The sequence below is a fragment of the Perognathus longimembris genome, chromosome 3, assembly GCF_023159225.1.
Source record: "Perognathus longimembris pacificus isolate PPM17 chromosome 3, ASM2315922v1, whole genome shotgun sequence".
NCBI lineage: Eukaryota > Metazoa > Chordata > Mammalia > Rodentia > Heteromyidae > Perognathus > Perognathus longimembris.
Window position 1 is genome coordinate 119426222 of NC_063163.1, and position 20259 is coordinate 119446480.

Consider the following 20259-nt stretch of genomic DNA (forward strand, 5'->3'; position numbering starts at 1 on the left):
CTGCACAGGCGCACTGTCGGACGCTGCACAGGCTCACACTCTGCGCAGGCGCACTGCCGGACACTGCGCACGCGCACTCTCTGCGCAGGTGAACTCTTGGACACTGCGCAGGCTCACTCTAGGCACACTCTCTGCGCAGGCGCACTCTTGGACACTGCGCAGGCTCACTCTGCACAGGCGCACTGCCGGACGCTGCGCAGGCTCACACTCTGCGCAGGCGCACTGCCGGACACTGCGCAGGCGCACTCTCTGCGCAGGTGAACTCTTGGACACTGCGCAGGCTCACTCTAGGTGCACTCTCAGACATTGCGCAGGTGCACTTTTGGACACTGTGCAGGCTCACTCTGCTCAGGTGCACTGTCGGACACTGCACAGGTGCACTCTCTGCGCAGGCGCACTGTCGGACGCTGTACAGGCACGCACTCTGCGCAGGCGCACTCGGATGCTGCACAGGTGCAGTCAGCGCAGTCGCACTCTTGGACATTGCGCAGGCTCACTCTGCGCAGGCACAATGTCGGACACTGCACAGGCACACTCTCTGCGCAGGCGCACTGCCGGACACTGCGCAGGCGCACTCCCAGACGCTGCCCACCCCCCCCCCATGGAACCCTGGAGAAAGGGAGTGGGGGAGTCCTTTCAGCCCACGCGTGGCCATGCACACGCACGAGGGGCGCTGTGCGCAGGTCCGTATGGCACAGGAAGCAAGGACGGAAGTCTCCTCAGCCGGCAGCCGGCGGCCCCGGGCCCAGCGCTCGGAGGCAGGCCGGCCTGAGCCCTGCTGGGAGGCGGCTCACCTCCCCTGGCCCAGAGCGCGTGGCGCGCCGTGGGCGTCCATCCCACGCGATCGGCAGCAGTGAGCGTCCCACCCCAGGGCCGCCCGGGGCCGGATGCCGCAGCCCCTCGGCTTCCTTCTCACTCATCTTCATGCTCCTAGAAGTTGGACTCGAGTTTGCCCCGAGTCGGTATTGTAACTCGTCTCTGGGCCCCTTTGTCGGTGCTTTTCCTGAGTGTTTGTGACCTTGTGCTTCTGTCTTGCTTCTCAGACGTGGGCCCCCCCTCCCCTGCCCCCCCCACACTTCCCAATAGAAATACGAGGTGAGAAAGAGCAACATTGTGTGGGGTTGGTGCAATGCGTGTGTTACACAGTGGGAACTAGAGAGCGGCGTTAGCAGCCCTCGGGAGAACACACTTGAATCATGCCATCCAAGAACCAAGGGCGATACAGGGCAGTGGGGAGGGAGGGAGGGAGGGAGGGCACGATAGAAGGAATGAGAAGAGGAGTGGGGAGGGAGGGAGGGAGGAAAGGAGGAAGGGATGGAGGAAGGAATGCTAGAAGGAGGAGGGAGGGAGGGAGGAAAGGAGGAAGGGATGGAGGGAGAGAGGGAGGGAGGAAGGAATGCTAGAAGGAGGAGGGAGGGAGGGAGGAAAGGAGGAAGGGATGGAGGGAGAGAGGGAGGGAGGAAGGAATGTTAGAAGGAGGAGGGAGGGAGGAGCTTCCTTGGGGGTGGGTCACTTCGGTCTCATTCTCTTTGCTCTTGTGGGCATCCTTCCACACTTCCACACGGTCTCTGTCCGGCACTCGATGCCAGTGCGGAAAGTCCACTAATGGCACATGAACAAGCTGCTCGCCGCAGACAGCTTTTCCCAACACACCACACCGCTGTGTCTTGGAGCCGAGCACCCCCCAAGGGAAAGAGGCTCCAGAGACGTCCTGGAGCCACCCGTCCTGTGCCAGGCTGGCCAGCGCTGCTCTGACGTTGCTCGCTTAGGAAGAACGCACACCCATAGGAGTGTTATGGGAATGTAGGGAAGGGTTCCACACCAGTGGGTGTAATTCCATAACACAACCACCAGCCAACTAAACAGCAAGTGACACACCCCTGCACGCTCTCACTGCATTCTCTAAAGCAGCCCTTCTGTCCTAGGAAACAGACGCAGAAGCAGCTTAGGATCCGTGCTTTCTCAGCCATTGAACCCTCCAAATGATGTTCCCAAACACGTTCCATGGGTCACTATTCACCTCTCTTATCAGCATAATATTAGTTCAATAGAAGCCATACATTACTTGAACCTAGTACAAATTTGAGTCCATTCATCCAACAAGCATTCCTCACAAGATTAGGAGATAGAAATGCTACAGAGAAGGATCCCCCTCCCACCCGAGTATTATTCCCTGATCCAGTGAACAGGTAGCATTTGTCGGTAAATCTACAATAAAGTCTGTTCCCACTTGCTACTAACATATCACATTTAGTTTTCATGAATTTTTAAAGATTAAAATAAAAAATTTAAAGGTTAAAATTATGTTTTCTTTTGGTACTAGGGATTGAACATAGGGCCCTGCACTTGCTGGGCAAGCTCTCAGTCCTTTTGCTTCTTAGTTTATTTTTGTTGTTGTTGTTGTTGTTGTTTGTGTTTTTGAGGCAGAACCTCACTTACTTTTGTCCAGTCTGGCAGTGAACCATAATCCTCCTATCTCTGCCTCCCAAGTGGATGGGAGGGTTTGCAGGTGCGTGCCACCACACCAAGCCCTACATGTTCATTCTTAATGAGGTCCCGCTTCTTTTTTATTATTATTACTATTCAAACCTCACTGAATTGTCCCATCTAACCTAAAAACACAGGATTCCATTTCAGGATGATTTCACAATTGCTACGGAAATACTGATTCAAAAAGGAGAGTCAGATTATGTGCCGTCTCCAACTCCACTTAGACAAGAAGCACATTCATGGGGGATGATGGGTGCTTTCATATAAAGTTCTCCTTCTCATAGTTTCCAAGGTGAGTCATGTGTGTAGTGTTTCTTTTTAGAAAAACCGACCGGGAATTGAATCAGAATGGATAAGAGAATGGCTAGGAGGATAAGCAGTGTCCTTGTGTCTGCAGGCCTCATTAAATATTTCCTTTTTGTCCACTCAGCAAGTACCCCTACTGTGAAAAGTGAAGAAATGAAACAGGTTTTTGCAAATGCAGTAAGATAAGAAAAATACCTCCACCCAAAATTTAAAAAAAAATAAATGAATATAAGGCATACATTGTGAACTTTGCAGATTAGAACACAGTTTTCTCTGTTTGGAATAGACAGCATAAGCCCTAAAATGGGAAGTCTGTGACAGTAACCATCACGCTCTCACCCGTAGGAGGTGGGTTAAAGAACAGGATTATGGACTCTCCTAGGAGTGGTTGTTAGTGCTCTTTATGAAGAATATGAAGTAGCAGCCAGTGACTGAAGGAAAAGATGAAGGCAGGGAGGACTAAAGATGGAGAAAGGAAGAAGACGCATGGCGTTGGACATCTACCCATGCACTCCCAAGGCATGCGTGCCTGTGACTCCTTCCACATGACTGCCATTGTGGACTGAATGCTTCCCAGATGCCAGGCACGTCACAAGATTCACGGATTGCCCTTAAGTTCCCACAAGAGCACGTAGAGCCAGTGGTCTGCTACCCATGTTATCCACTTTCTAGGTAAGAGTGGAAGGGAGAGAGAAAAGTGCACGGTCCAAGTTCACACTGTCAGCAAGGGCAGAGCGACACCAAGCCAGGACCATCGTTCTATCTGATTCCAAGGCTTTGCCGAGGTTGAAGAGCTCCAATGAGACTCAATGTGAAATTCAAAGGCAAGAACCTAGTGGTAAGAAAACAAAGGAGACTTCCGAATGTTTTCTGTGTCTGCCATAGCAATTTTGACTATCAGTTGACTCCCTAGGTTCTTATAACAATTTAATGGAAGCTACAGACTCTCTCTCTCTCTCTGAAACTCTGTGTGTGTGTGTGTGTGTGTGTGTGTGTGTGTGTGTGAACTTCAAAGGAATTTCCAAATCTCTCAACATTAAAGCTGAGCTATGAACCTGTGACCAGGTACTTGAACCCCAGGCCATAAAGAGGACTTTTCTGGCATAGGTGAATAGAAACGTCTCTTTGGCCAACCCAGCCCAGCTGATGGAGTATTGTAGAGTGCTTTACAAACATAGCATTGACCCTTAACAGGACCCTTCATAATAGAGAGAGACCCCAAATTATAAAGGTGAAATTCACAAAGAACACGGGCTACAACCTGACTCTTTCAGGACCTTTGAGAGAGTCAGTGGCCGTGTCTGAGGGAGAAGGAAAGAAGGTTGCTAGCATGAATGTCAACTCTCCAGTTGGGCTGTGCTCCTTGGTCATGACCTTGAGGCTCAAGAAATTGGCGCAGACAGCTCTGAACTGAATAGCCCTTTCGCAGACAGTGCTCAGCCCGGCAGGTCGTCGCTTTCAAAGGCTGTCGTCCTGACCCCGCCATCTGCAGCAATGCAGCTGAGTTCTCCCAGGACCAAATTTATCACACCCGAGATTCCATTCTTATATAAGATTCACCTGCCGCGGGTGCATAAATTCCGGCACCAGCAGAGCCAAGGGTAATCAAGAATTAAAAGGAAGGGGCCGGAGTAAACATCAAGCATATTTCCTCTCTGCGGGGCTGAGTTCTGGAGAACCTCTCTGCCCTCACACGCCCCTCACAGGACTCATTTTTCTTCGCTCGGTCTGCATCATCACGGCCGGGCGAACGGTGCCCTGAGAGCCGCGGGCGATCTGTCTTCCGGGAGCCTCTGTTCCAGCTGTGACCTCCGCTTTGCTCTAGCTTATGTCTCTCCTTGCAGATTTCGGCTTGTTCTCATCACCAGCTAAATTCACCATAAAGCAGAGGCTTGACTTAGGTTACTGAGGCCTGAGAGAAAGCAGTCCACGCCTGGAGCCGCAGATGGCTGGATTCAAGGCAATGGGCTGGCCTAGGGAGAAACGGAGGCCTGGCCTCACAGTTATACCGCACTTGAGGACATCTAGAAGATGCCTAACACCCTGGAATCAAGATGGATCGTCCTAGCAGAGGAGCACAGTAGCTCAATAGCAATGAAATGAACATAAGCAAAATGAACGACAAAGCTTGGAACTGAGTGGTTGGTCTTGGTGGTTATTTTCAATGTGCCATTTGAAATGATGCCTTTTTCTTTTGTCTTTCTTCCCCATGGTTTTTACCCCTGATGTCAGCGTAACTGACTTTGGTACACTGGGCATTGTATGTACATTTATTGGAACTAGGGGAGGGGAACACCAAACTGGAGAGACAAAGGGTAAAAGGCGAACCAATGCAACAGCAATATTTACAAGACAATATGCTGTAGACCAACTCTACATCTCAGGGTAAGGTGGAGAAAGAACCGGGGAGGGGAGAGGGGGGAGAAAAAACAAAGGAGGAGGTAACAAGGTTGATAAAAACTGTACTCACTGCCCTATGTATGCCACTGCAACCCCTCTGTACATTACTTTGACAATAAGTCTTTTTTAAAAAAAGATACAGGTGTGTTGGCTGAAAGGAAAGAACACAGCATTTGGAAGGAACGGAAGGAAGCGGAGTGGATTGAGCAGAGGACTATGGATTGAGAAAGCTGTGAGCAGAGAGGCGGGGGAGAGTATCTCCTCAATTAAATTAGGATTAACAAACACACGAGAAGGTTTGGCTCCATTGCCACCGGCAAACGGCTCCCTGCTCTGGGTCTCCACTCATACAAAGTAGGAATAGGAGCAAAGCTTCTTCCTGCCATGGCCGGCCAAGATAGAAGGTAGAAGAAAAGGCCTTTGAAGCCAACATAATAACTCCTCTGTCCAGAGAAATATAAACAACAATAAATCCAACCGCCCTCCGCTCTGGTTGTGAATGAGTTCTTTGCTTCTGCCGGAGAGGTAAAGTAGTTCATTCCTGGGGGAAAGTTGAATGTGGCCCGGGAGGCCATGTGCCATTCCCTTTGGTCTCATTATGTTACACTGCATTATTACTCATACAAAGAACATTCCATAAGTTAAGGCTTTACTAAGCATATACTCTGTGCCCAGGCCTGAGTAAGGAACTTATTCGGAAGGCCTGCAACATTTTCTTGGACATCATAGGTTCCATTTTTTAAAAAGCTAAGTACAGAGTAAGCCATTATAGGTTTAAAGGCCTATTTGCTTTTTTAAAATAAAGATTACTTCTATTAAGATAACATATGAACATACTTCTATTAACACCCACACCTCTACTTATGTTTTGATCTTTGCCCACATATGTACGAGAGGCTTTAGTTCCGCATTTATAGGGAATACACTGGCTTCAATTCTGATTAGCAAAAGACAGATAAGTCAGTAAAGAAACTTCTGAATTCTCCGACAAAGGCATGCTTGCTCCTTTCCAAGTTGTACCCCACTGCAATCTCTGAGTGACACAATTTTTGGAAACTTCATCCCACTTGAAACTTGATCCCACTGAAGAATTGAAGTGGGATGGTTGATAAGTTTCGCTTATCTCTGAAACAGACCACTGTACCTTCAAGTCAAAGCCTAGAAATATGTTATTGTTATTTGCTGTGTACTTAAAATCATTCTATGCTAAACAGACAATTATGCCTTCTTCCCAAGACTGTCTTGTTTTCCTTTAAGTATTTGTTTATTTTCTTCCTTCCCTTTCCTTTCCTCTTCTCTTTCCTCTTTCCTCCCCTCCCCTTCCCTTGGATTTTCCAGATTCCTCATACGTAGCACCATGGGAATGTCCCAAGAAAATAGAGAGCATGCTAGTCACTCTGCAGGTTCTGTCTTGCACCAATGAGAGCCCCTGTCATTGGCACATGTGTTTCCACACCTAGCAGGGCACAGGGAATGCAGGAGCATTTCTGGGAAACTTGGGCAGAGCGTTTTGCTTCTCAGGACTCTCACTTCCCTGCATATCAATGGGAGGCTTGGGATCCGATCCCCAGTAAGTCGCCTTTGACAACCCTTCAGGTCCCTACCGCTGCTTCTCTTTCTTACTTTCACCTTGAACTTTAAGAAAGCCCATGTCATCTTTTGCCTTTGTGTGTGCTGCTATGCCCCAAGTGCGGGCTTGGAGGACCAGGGGCCCGAGTGAATGGGGCCTTTGTCTGCGTTACACAGAATTCTGGACGAATGACATTGCCGCTCTGTATTTGAAAGAGTGGAATGACTGAGAAGTTACAATGGTCACAGCTCTCAATGGCAGAGGAACCACCAGTATCACTTCCATCTAGCCTGCCAATTACCTCAGAAGATCACAAGCTGCCCCCAGTTGGTCTTGACGCATATAATCTTACTAAACAAACTTAAATGAAAGACCAGTTGGTTACCTTTTGAGCAGCTAATCCACACTGAAGGCCCACTGGGAGCTGGGAGCTGCCATTCTAGAACTTTACCTGGATTGGGTCAGTCAAGCCTCTGAGTTATAATTCCATGAAGCAAGCACTACTGTCCCCATTTTGCAGATAAGAAAAAGATGGAAAGTAATCCACAGAGCAGCTCAAAGATGAGAAGGGTTTGGATTTTGACCTAGGCAGCTGGACTCTAATCCAGGACTTTTAGCCACCCAACATACCACTTTTAATAAAAACAATTCAACGGTATCCCTGTCCAACAGGGACGAGTATCCCAATATCTATGCAACTGTTTGCTAGAGCAGACCTCGCAAGGAACATACTTTAATCTGTTGATTAACTCGGGAATGAGACACATGGCCTTGCCAAGCTGTTGTTCCTATTTCTGTGGGAATATTATTATAGTCTTCAAGTATCTCTATTTCCCCTTTCTGGAAGATGAAACTAATAAATCATCTTGGTATCTCTGACTAATGACTGGATAACATAATGGGAAAGCACTAGGTAAACTGTAAAGTGCTTTAAAACAATTGTCCCATATGTTAAGCAGTTTCCAAAATAGCAATTTTCTTCAAAGGCCCTTGCAAAAGCAAATGAGACCCAGCTGCTAGAATGTGCGGCAGAAAGCTGGAAATGCAGCTCTTTAAAAGATGATTCAAGGGGAAAAGACACTCTGTAAAATCGCCCCCAAAGATGGATTTTTTACAAGACGCATGCAAGTGTCATCAAACTTCTTCCCTAGTTCACTGGAACAGAGTGCCAGCATCGCTAAGGTCCCACAGGACAGACCTTCAACGCGCACGGAGGAAGCCCTGCTCCCGGGACCCTCGCGGAACCAGCAGGAATGGGATGCTACTCACCAGAGGAGCAGACATCCGGAAGTCACCTCGCTCGGCTCTTCTTCATCTTCTCCAAACATGAGCCTGTTGGGAAAAAAAGATTCAGGAGGACTTAAGAACACACAGAAGGAAAAGCAAACAAAAGAGAGGGAGGGAGGAAGTCCATGGAAGACCACGGAGCTGTGCGTGGGACTCAACGTCCCCCTTCCAAAGGGTACTGAGAACGAAGTGCCTCTGTCTAAAGAACCCTCATCAAGCTTAGTACTCCCTGTCATCTCAGAACACGGCTGGAGCACGAAAGAAAATGGCCAGGGATGTGTTGTTGCGGGCGTGGGGAGCAGAGGGGCTGGGGGTTGATGGCTTTGTTTGGGGGAGGGACGCTGGGGGATGAATCACAGACTGGGGGGTCAGAGAAAGTTGTCTAAAGTTGAAGAGAGCCAGACCGAGGCTCTGCCCTCTTGGATGTTCGTGTCCTCAAGAGGCTTCAGCTCTTGTACCAGAAGCCCAGGGGAGCGGCCGAGCTGGCCGCCCGGCCACATGAAAGTCCACATTCACTGGCAGCCTGAAGTACCAAGTGCGGCACCCTTTCTGTACCCCAGCGCTGGGTGGGAGGTGGGGAGACTGGCCGGCCCGGTCCCCACGGCTGTCCCTGGGGCTGAGGAACAGCTCAGCCATCCATGACGGAGACTAAGCAGGGCTTCGGAAGACTTTGGGGAAGGGCGGAGAAGGGCAGATCGCAGCTCCTCAGTCAATGCTATCTGTAGCTGAACGTCCAGCCGTGAAGCGCGGAGCTCACCCTGCCCTGCACTCCCGGCCTTCTCCACTAGCCTTTGTGCACACGGGGGACATGTGGTTGGCACTGTTGAAAAGCAGTCCGTGCTTCAGACATTTGCATGCCATTACTTTCCCACCAATCGCATAATGGAAACCCCGGCCATTCTCTTCCCCCTTTCAGAAACAAGGGGGGACGGACGGGGGGGGGCTCGCCCACCCCTGCTTTAGGCTGTGGAAAGGAAAACGCCTCTTGAGGCTCCAACATCAGTTTCCTACAGACTGAAGGAGAAGTGTACTCTTTCATACCTTAAGGAAAATGAAAACATAATAAAAAATATAAACCAAAAAAAACTGAAAAAGGTTAAGAAATGATTTGTCCTGTCTCCATTAACTTTTCAAAATGCTTACATTGATTTTTTTTGTTATTGTTGCTGTTGTTCTAGAATAAACTCAGGTGTAAAACAGTGTGCCTGTACATTATTCTGCCAACCCCCTTGTTCTCTATCCATAAATGAAGCTATTTTCGTGTTCAGTGGCGGATTATCATGAATGAATGGGGTGTGGTAGGCTTTCATTTCTCCAAAAAGCTATCAGAACCAAGTTACAACTTGGTTTTCCCCTTGGGAAAAATAATAAAAATATGCTCTAGTATCCTTGTGCTGCATAGAAAAGACAAAACAAGAGACCTCACTTCCATATCTTAGAATTCATATATATATATATAATTTTATATAAATCTAAAGAGATGTGTAGGCATGGTGCCTTTGTGGTTGATTTTTATGTTCTGATGACTGTCTTCTTTCCCTTCTGTGTGGTGTACTTGGACGTGTATCTTCAGGAGGGAGGGGAAGGGCACAGGGCACAAGGGTAAAGGGTGAACAGGGCAGCAGCCGAGCGCCCTGGCCTCTGTGGTGAATGTGAACTCGGGGGTGGAGATGGGAGAGACGGGCTGGAAAGGAGCGGGGGTGGGGGTGGGAAGGAGGAAGACACTGTGCAAAAGGAAATGGACTCATCACCTGACCCATGCAATGGTAATCCCTCTGTACATCACCTTTATAATAACAATAGAGTAAATAATATTTTTGGGGGAAAAAGGCTTACTGTCACAGTTAACAAAATGTGCAAATTCGGGGGGTCGGTAGGGGAAAATCTGGGAGAAAAGGAAGGTAGGGTGACCCTGTTCAAAAAGAAATGGACTCGTTATGTGACTTACGTTAAACTAACCCCTCTGGACGTCACCTTTAGAGTACATTTTTTAAATTGTAAATCGGCTACATATTTGATGAAATAAAGGAATTGTTGCTGCTACTATATAGATGTAGCAATGGTTTAAAAAAAAAAGAAAAGAAAAAAATCCCAAACAGTTGAATTTGCGCACATACACCCCTTTCCTTTTCTCTTGAATGTAAAACAACCAGGTACCAAAGAAACTCTAAGGGCTTCTGTGATGATTTTTCTTCACTCCTCAACTTTTATCAGTACCAAAGAGTAGCACCCATATGTGCGAAAGCCTGCCCCAAATCCCATAGCCAACAGTAAAATCAACGGGACTCCTCGATTCTGAGCAAGCCAGTCGTGTGCATTGGAGTCCAGCTTGGATTTAGATGAGCAATTCAATAGCTTAGTAGAGCGCAAAGAAGACTGCGGGCTTAGGAAGCACATTGACCTGGGTGAGGATTTTGCTCTTTTATGCACCGCTAGTAGTTGGGGCAGTCTTTTAATTTACTTAACCATTTGCACCGAGCTTTCTTACTGCAGCATTTAAGCGCCTCTACCCAACTCAATTTCCTCTCTATACAACCAGGATAATTCAGACTTAGAACCCAAGACTAACATAGAATTACATAAAATGTGTGTATGAGATGCTTATTATTGTGGCCTGAACGTGAAATGTCTCTTGCCTACCTGGCTCTCACATTGTTCTGCTGCTAAATCTGGGCTCTCAATAGAGGGATGTTGGCTTTAGTAATTTTTCCGATTTACAGTCCCCCTCAAAAATAAGTAAACCTAGTGGAGAAACTGTCCCCTAATGTTATTGGATCTTTCCCTAAGGGGCTTGCCTATTATAATCGGCAAGTTGAATGGGACTTATGGCCATGAATGTATAGTAATAAATATTTCATATAGATACCATCATTCCTTCTGTCCCACCACCCTGAAGTTCAGTATGATGGTGAGTTCTGTTTTGCTTTACACTAAGTTGATGGTCAGGGCAAAAGAATACCAGTAAGTATTTTTAAAAACGTCTATCTATGTTATTGGTTTTGTTGTTAAAATGTACCTACTGAATGTGTCCCTCTGAGACTCAGGCTGGCAGCTCGATTCCAACATACTGCTATTAAGAAGTGGACTCTGGGGCTGGGGATATAGCCTAGTGGCAAGAGTGCCTGCCTCGGATACACGAGGCCCTAGGTTCGATTCCCCAGCACCACATATACAGAAAACGGCCAGAAGCGGCGCTGTGGCTCAAGTGGCAGAGTGCTAGCCTTGAGCGGGAAGAAGCCAGGGACAGTGCTCAGGCCCTGAGTCCAAGGCCCAGGACTGGCCAAAAAAAAAAAAAAAAAAAAAGAAGTGGACTCTGGAAAAATATTAGGTCATGACAGTTGAGTGAGTGACCGTGGATGGAATTATATCCTTTTAAAAAAAAAAAAAAAAAGGCAACTCAGGAGCTGGGTGCCAGAGGCTCACGCCTAGAATCCCAGCTACTCAGGAAGCTGATATCTGAGGATCATGGTCTGAAGCCAGCTGGGGCAGGAAAGTCCATGAAACTCTCATCTCCAATAAACTACTCAGTAAATCTGCTGTGGCTCAAGTGGTAGAGTGCTATCCTTGAGCAAAAGAAGCTCAGGGACAGTGCTCAGGCCCAGAGGTCAAGCCCCAGGACTAGCACAAAAAAAAAGTGGAGGGAAGGGACCAGGGATTTCTGTCACCCTCTGTCTAGCACAAATGCATGTGAGGAGAATTTGGTGTGACCAGAAGAAAGCCCTAGCACATACACATGTGAGTCCAATCTTGACTCCCAGGGTCCAGATCTGTGAGAAATGAGTGTCTGTAGTGTATAAGCCATAGCAGTACATATGAAGACTATTGCTGCTGCAAAACTTCTATGCGCCACCTTCCCACATTATGTTTTATTACTTTTTTTTCAAGCAAAACACTAAAATACAGTTTCTGTACTCCAGAAAATAGTTTTTACGTATCAACAGGGAAAAGACCCTTTAGATGAAGGGGTCCATTATCTCTCTCTTTTAAAACATGTAGGAATGCTCTATCTCTTGAATTAAGTTTATGAACTTATTGTGGATGAAAACAGCCCAAACTCTTGTGTACACCGCCTTAAGAACTGCAGCCAATACCTACAAAGTGCCAACTGAATAACACTGACAAAAATGGTCGAGCCACCATCTTGAACCAAAGAGCAAGGGATTGTGGACTTTTTCTCATGGAAATTGCTCACATTACACATCCAACAGTGGGCTAAGAACTCTTCCCCACATGGATCTGGAAAACAGAAACTTTCTATACAAGTACTCCTAATTCTGAGCTAACTTACAGGTTGGTGGAATGCGTGTGTTTGACAGAGACATGAGTGCCAGGGAAAGAAGAGTCCTCTGGAGAAGATGTGAGATCCCTATTTAAAATTCTCAGTCAATTGGTTCATTTAGGTAAATATATATATATATATATATATATATATATATATATATATAATGGAACATTTATGGCATACTTTTTGTATAATGTTTGGCCTCATTTTATTTTTTGAATAAATATTTATAGAGGCATAGACTTGGGCCTTATTTCCTTTTGAACAGCTTTTGAGATGTCAGGAAATATTGTTCCCTACGTCGTGGGGAAGCTGAAGGGTCGACAGGAGATTGTACACAGGGGCTCACGGCTCCCAGTGACATTAGCCTCCAGGAGCCCTGTCGCTATGAATGAAAACATCCCACCTCCTCCCCGAAGCCCATCTCCATGCCCACCTGGATACCATCACCGCATGCCAACCCAGAAAAACCGCTTAAGACATTCTCCCTGTCCTTCCTAAAACATCAGTCCATTCCTCTCTTCTAGAAGAACATTCCCATCTCCTACATTTCTCCTAACCCAGGCCAGGCAGCAAAGGCACCCCTGGATACATGCCATTTATTGGGCTAGGCATGGTGGTTCACCCCCATAATCCCTGCTACTTAGGAGGCAGAGATAGGAAGACCTTGATCCAAAGATACTCCAAGAAAAAACTTGAAACTTTAAAACAAAACAAAAAACTAACTAAACCCAAAAGGTCTGGAGGCTGAGCTAATGCAAGGCCTGGAGTTCAATCTCTGGTATTTACAAAACAAAACAAACAAACAAAACCCAATTCTTTCTTTTCCAGTGTTCATTGTGTTCTATACAAGCGCTGTGACTCACAGAGGTCTGCTTGTGGTATGGGCCATTGATGGTTTATGTAAATCCCTTTTCAGAGAGGAGCAGTCATGAGTAGAGTATGTATTTTGCCCATCTTGGCAATCCCAAGGAAAATCCAGTAGCTCTATGTTCTCAGATACACACCATTAGAGTGTGTGTGTGTGTGTGTGTGTGTACTATTACACACATACCATTAGCATAGTATCAGTGCCATCAGGGCTACTGGTGGCAAATTCTTGGGCTCTACCCCACACTAGACTTAACATAATTAGAAACATTGAAAGCAATACTCAGTGACCTATGATTTCAGTTTGTGAACCACTGACAAAACAAAATTGTTCCTTTGCAAGTTTACAACTTTCTTAGCAAGTACAGACTCCTTCCACTGACAAACAAATTTGCTAGGCCTCCCAGCTTCCAACACTGACTCCAGTGACTTCTCTCTCTCTCGCATTAACCCTTGTGATGTTCTCTCTCAGGACATTCTGCCTTGGATTAAGAAGAAAGTGGCAGATTGCTCAGATATTACAGAAATCCAATTTAACTGATTTCACAATGATCTGAGTTGCTTGGCTCAAGACTCTTCCTGTTAAGATTTATGAATCCAGATTTTGACCAAGTGTTTCTCAACTGATCTTCAGATTGTTCAATTCTATTTCAACAGTGAGGAGGACCAAAATGGAATGGAAATTCAGGGAGGGGAAAAAAACAACAGAGAAATTGAGGGGTTGTGGGAATTTTTTTAAATGACCTCGTTATCAAATATATAAATCCACAATTAGGTCACCAAGAGTCTCTTTATTATGATTATTCACACAAAAACCACCAATGGGTAAATAGCCATTTAAAAACTCCAACTTCGTCCAGTCTAAAACAAAAGTCCCACAAGCCTGACTTCCTGGGATTTTCCCTTCCTCTCTCGGATCCCTCCTAGATGGACAGGCCTCTCCTCCACAGATGACAGAGCAGAAGATCATTGGCCTAAGAAAGGCCACATTGTTCTCCACAAAGTCATGACTTTATCCCGGATTCCTTGGATTTTTCTAAGAGATGCCAATCCCATGTGATAAATACATTCAACACCAGCTCCTGGGTTAGGGGGCGGGGATTGATAGGTGTCCAACACAGCCTCCGGCTTTAGAGAGCTCAACGCAAGAGACCCTGTCTTTCTGATCAATTAACACCCACCTCTGGATGACTTTGAACTCCAGTGAAGCAATGAAGAGAACAGTAAAGGTTATTGATTTCTGTGATGAGGAAATTTGAACGCAGCAAGATTTCCTCACACATGCACCCACAACTTCACAGTGACCATTCATCATTGCACTAACGCTCCACCATGTCACCTATCTTGGTGATAAAGGTTTGAAAGCACCCTGTCAAATGACATTAGTATTTTGGATTCAGAGCAAAATGAAAAGATTACCACATGGGGGGAAAAAAGCAAGATAAGCTTCTGAAAAGGCGATGGAAATTTGAGATCAAAGTCAGAAAACAATAGGAAAAATTGCATTTTGCAATTAGAAAAAAATAATAATGAAATTTAGACATCCTTTCAAAACGGACACATGTTAAAACTGGTATGTGCTCTTCCCATTGTTGTTTCATTATCTGAGCATAAGGTTGAATTGGAAGGTGTATGTCTTTAAGCAGATCTGCTTGGCAAATGTCCAGGTGGACTAACAGTTGGAGGCCAAATTCAGGTCTCCAATCTGATACAGACTTTATAACCAAAGCTAAGATTGGGGGGAGGGGTAGAGGAGAGGGGAGAGATAAAAATAAGACAATCTCAGATGGGAATTTTTGAGGCAGTTCAGGTTTTACACAAAGAATTTCAAGTTATTCCAATCACAGACCTTATTTATCCACTTAGCCAATGTTTTAAACACCTATAATGTACTCTCTGTGGCACTTCGTCTTAGGCATACTCAAATGGATCTAGAAAAATGTTGCTTAAATTCTATTATTAGACTAGCTGGTTCAGAATACCAGCCCCAAGCGACCTGAAGTCTGGACAAATCAATTATATGAAAGGTGTGTGTGTGTGTGTGTGTGTGTGTGTGTGTGTGTGTGTGTGTTGGGATTGCTTTAGTAGGGAAATAAAAATTAGGCTTTAATAATTTCTTATGAAGCACACAGTGCCATCTCCTAAGAAGCTTAGGTCAGCCAATATGAGAACAATGAAAACTGGAAAAGTTAGCCTCAACTCCTTGCAAAAGGAAAACATTTAGAGAAGCGATTTCAAAGATGACTTTTTTTTGGGGGGAAGGCTTAAAACCAGTTATTTAAAAATGCAGTTGAATGCCTCTGCTTGCTGAAGACGTTTGGAAGTGATTAGCTAATTCTCTTTCTTAATGGATTTAAAGCTTTGCCTAAAAGTAGAGTGCTAAACAGTCATTTTCCCTCCTCTCCTCAGGCAGAAGTCTGTGAATGGTAACTAGGTGCTCTGTTGGGCTGTTTTCCGCTCTCTCCTTATTTGGCTGCATCTCTGACTCCACATTTGGAAACTCATAGACATTGCTATGAAATGTATCATAGACCATGAGTCATTATGAAAAGGACAAGTGTGTAAATTGCCTTACCAGTGAAAAATCCTCTGCCAGTCTTCTCCTTTCTTCCTGGGACAAGACTTCATTTCTTTTTCTCTGATTCATATCCTGAGGAAATCAACATAACACAAAATGGCTGTGTTCAATTAAAAATGTTTCCAACCCACATTTTGTGAACATAAGCTTAAATACAGATAACTCATTATTTTCAAAAAATAAAAAATAAAAAGAGTTGCCCCTTCCAAAAGATCTGCTACAGTAAAGCAGGCAAAGCAATCAGCCATTAAATCCTTCTAGCCAACACGCGTGCCAGGTGCATCTGCCACGATTACTGCTTCAAAGATGAGAATCAGCAGAAGAAACCAATGTGTATTTGAGCTCCCTGGCATTAATATGCTAAGTGCCCTTCTCTAGCCACAGTTTACCTTAACGGGGTGATCACTAGGAATCAGGGATCAATGTAAGGTCCCCTCACCTGACTTCATTTAATCTAACCTACAGTGAACCATGCAATGGAGCCTCGTTTGCAGAGGAAGGAGGATAAGGTAGGAAGCAGATGAGGTTCAACCCCTAACAGACTGATGCCAGAACCTATACTCTTCCTCACTTTGTCCTTCTGGAAAAGGTAGCTACAGTGTTACCACTGAGTATATAAGAAAATGGAAACTTAGTCAGAGAAGTAACCTGATGAAGAACCTAAGGAGAATGAGTGTGTAGAGTCTGGGATGTGAGCTGAGATTGTAGTGCTCTGATCACAGTGAAAGGAAAACCCAGGAGATCAGTAGATATCCTCGCATGTATCCTCCATGTAAGGAATTCTCAGGTCAATGCAGACAAATGTATACGGCCTGCAGAACAGGTCAAACTTGGAAGACAATAGGAAAGAATTAACCGTATCGCCCTCACTTCCAGTGAACCTTAAATTCTACTTAGCAGAGAAAACACGGAGAGATGAGTGGACTGAAATCCATTGCCAAGCAGTGTTTAAAATCTGAAGAGCGGCTGGAAGGAATATTGATGGCAGGAGAAGCAAGTGGAGGGGGAATTGCCTTAGAGGAGGCCCGGAATGGACTTGAACTCACAGACTGATATCTCCCTGGCTATTTCAAGGGTAGAAAGAACAAGATACTTTGCTGAGCCCGTGGAAAGAAAATAGAATCTCAGTGCTTATTGGAAAGGTTCTATCAATCATGTGGCTCAGAATCAGAGGGCGATGGAGGGGCTGGAGGTGAGGAAAGACTTTCTCGCGATTGCAGGAAAGCTGCTGGTGATTATCTGCCCCTTGGCCAGTCACTTTCCACAGTGCCCTGTCTTATACCAACTATAAAAGTTACAAACCAGAATCCACACTCCCTTTCTAGAAGTGAAGTCCAAGAGGGCAGAGAGGAGAGAAAGGGAGACTTGATTTCAACATTCTCAGGGTATGGCACATGAGATCTATGCAACTGGCGGAAAAAGAACCATTTTTTTAACATTTATCATGGAAATAGAGTTTTCCTGGATGAATGGGCTCAAAGCTCCGTTGCTGAGTTAACACCTCTCCCCACAAACAGCCATTTAAATACAGAAGAGGCTGTTTACCACCGTGGCATGGTACACGCGTCTCCTAGTTAAACCATCCGTCTGTGTTCTGCTTTTCCTGCACCTGAGTCATGAACTCCAGCTTCAATATGAGTGTTTACTTGCTAGAACTTCGGCAAGACAGACGCATCTTCTATGATCTGGGAACAAGGGGCGCTCAAGAGTGGCATGCGAATTACTGAACGGAGCAGTTCTAGAGTCAAGTAACTCAGGGACTGCTGGGCTCCAGGGCTGTCTTCTCTCGGGCAGCCTCAGATCTGGTCCGGTGCGCGCTGTGTCTACCCTGGGGTGACCTCCAGCATTTCTGACGCTCGTGGGACCACAGGTGTGGCCAGTCCAGTCTGTGTGTCGATTTGTTACATGCAGCTTTGACCCAGTGCAGTGCACGCCAACTTTTCAAAATCAAGACAGATCTCCCGGACAACAAGTGTGCATTCCTGTGCGTGCAACAAGTGTGCATTCCTGTGCGTGCCTTCGGCAGCTCCGTGATGCCGAGGGGCCGGTGGTGCTTCCTCCATGGACGTGCCACGGGGGCGGGGGATGAAGCTCTCACGTGCTCCTCACCTCCCTTCTGAACCCCGGAGTCATCCCCCCCCAAAGACTCACCCCAGCGCAGCCCCCACAGGGGAGAAGGGAGGGGCGAGGCCTGGTCCTTCTCCCAGGAGCACCCAGCACGCTTTAGGACCCAAGGGATCGGTGTGTGCACGGTGTGCCGGGACACGCGTGTGGATTCTGTCCCAAGGGGCCACCCGCAGCTGCCGCCACGCACCCCGCAGAGTCCCCGATTCCCTCAGCAGCTCGCCGGGGGGCTCCCGGCCCGGGCTCCTCCATGCCCGCCCCACCCGGCCGGAGCGTCAACCGACGGAAGGGAATCACAGTTCTCCAGCCACCACCATGCAGCGGGGGCGTCTCCATCGTGTCCACCGTGGAGCAAGGAGGAGACACAGCCGCAGGAGGAAGAGCTGCCTGCCGGGGTCCTAGCTCTCGATGGGAGGAGGCCCGCACCGGAACGCGCCAGGCCTGCGGGGCATCAGCCCGCCGAACCCGCAGGCTCTGCTGCGGAGACCGCCTGCCTGGGAGACGGCCTTTCCTCCATCCGCAACACAACCAGCACATAGTTTGCAACACTATTAGCCAATATTTCTAGGTGGCTCACACAATTAACGTATATCTTTACGTCCCTAGGACAGCTTTACGTGTAACTGTGCCATTACATCTTTCCAAACCTTCCCAAGCCCCCATCCAATAAGAATTCTCTAGCTTGCAGATGCATGGATTTAATGCTTTACTGCATACGACACACTTGCATTTGCATTCCCTGTCCTTCATGTCTTCCTATTAGGATGTGGAAATTAGAGGTGTGGAAACTGGAGTGAACGGGTGCGTGGCAGCGCGGGGTTGAAGCCCAGGCGTCCTGAGTTGAGATTTAACACCATCAGCTCCCCACGAAGTCACAAGACTCCCATTTCTCCGAGAGGTTTCCAGGAATTATGCACGGCGAATGGATGTTTTGTTTATACTCCTAGTGCATTGTGCTACAAAATGAGGACTTTATTGGCAGTGATCTTCTTTCCCAGTGATTTTGTGTGCATCTTTTTAATTTTAATTCTTTTAAAATTATCTTTATGTTATATACAAAGGAGTTCCGATTTAGTGTACCAATGTACGAGTGCAATACATCTCGATCCTTCTGCCCCACTTCCCACTCCCCCAAGCCACCTCATTTCATTTTCTCATATGTACATTGAATATTTGCCCCCCTCTTCCTCTCCCTTCCATACAAAACGTGTTCTAGTTTCCTGGCATCCATACATGAAAGAAGAAAGCTGATGAGAGAGAGGGAGGGAGGGAGATAAGGCCTGAGAGCTGGAGGTTAAAGTTAGAGATTAAGATGATCATTAAGGTGATCATTTCTGGAGCCTGGTTTATTGCAACCTTTGTGGAGTTGTTGGGGCTTTTTCTTTTCCTCCAAGCTACACTAAATTGGGTTCTTGTCCCTTAATCAACTCAAAGAGGCCAGACCAACACAAATGCCTTGAAACTATGGCCTAACCATCTGTACACTGAACCAGCACCGAGGCCACTGGAGGCCACATTGGTCAGATGCGCCCTTTTCCCATCTATCCCAGTGAAAGATGGAGACACTGACTAGCCCTCATCCCGGAGCTTCCCTCCCACTCCTGACAGGCCACAGAGAAGGAGAACGTCCTCCCCAGGCAGCCCTTCCTCACTGCCTCCCTGGCTGCCTGCCGCCCAAGTAACTCCAAGTAAGGAGTGCCCGCGGGGTACATGGTTCATGAGAAGACAGCGAATGGAGGGGGGAAATGGGGGCCATAGCAAGAAAGTAATGATTCTGTTTCTTTTAGAATTCTCTCGACAGTTCAGCCCTGATGTGCACCTGCTCCTGGGGATATGCCGTATCGGGACACAGGCAAGCCACAGTCCCTAACTTCAAGCAGTTCGCCTAAGGAAAGAGCGTACGTTCGTCGCCCCTAGGCCTCAGAATGGCCATGTGGAAGGATACAGCACTATTTCTTTGGCCATTTCTGGTAAGTCCCTTTTGAATCACTCATGAAGCGAACAAAACCATCAGCTCACACAATTGTAGAGATGCACTTAAATTCATTTTTCATTAAAAGAAAGAGAGCCTGATCTCATCCAGCTGGACCCATTGGCTGTGGTATTGGGTTCTATTTTCGAAAACATGAACTATTCTCCAAAGACAACCATTTTCTTTTTTTTTTTTTTTTTTGGCCAGTCCTGGGGCTTGGACTCAGGGCCTGAGCACTGTCCCTGGCTTCTTCCCGCTCAAGGCTAGCACTCTGCCACTTGAGCCACAGCGCCACTTCTGGCCATTTTCTGTATATGTGGTGCTGGGGAATCGAACCTAGGGCCTTGTGTATCCGAGGCAGGCACTCTTGCCACTAGGCT

The 20259-nt window shown here is 46.8% G+C and overlaps 1 long non-coding RNA gene across 1 annotated transcript in view; it reads right to left on the reverse strand.

Annotated features, from left to right (window-relative positions):
• Positions 1-16279, reverse strand: part of LOC125349669 — a 32826-nt gene extending 16547 nt beyond the window's left edge. Inside the window, exons 1-2 of the long non-coding RNA XR_007210553.1 lie at positions 15781-16279; positions 8036-8098 (exon numbers count right to left, since the gene is read on the reverse strand). This is a non-coding gene — a long non-coding RNA (uncharacterized LOC125349669). The remainder of the gene's footprint in view (positions 1-8035; positions 8099-15780) is intronic.
• Positions 16280-20259: the final 3980 nt, after the last annotated feature.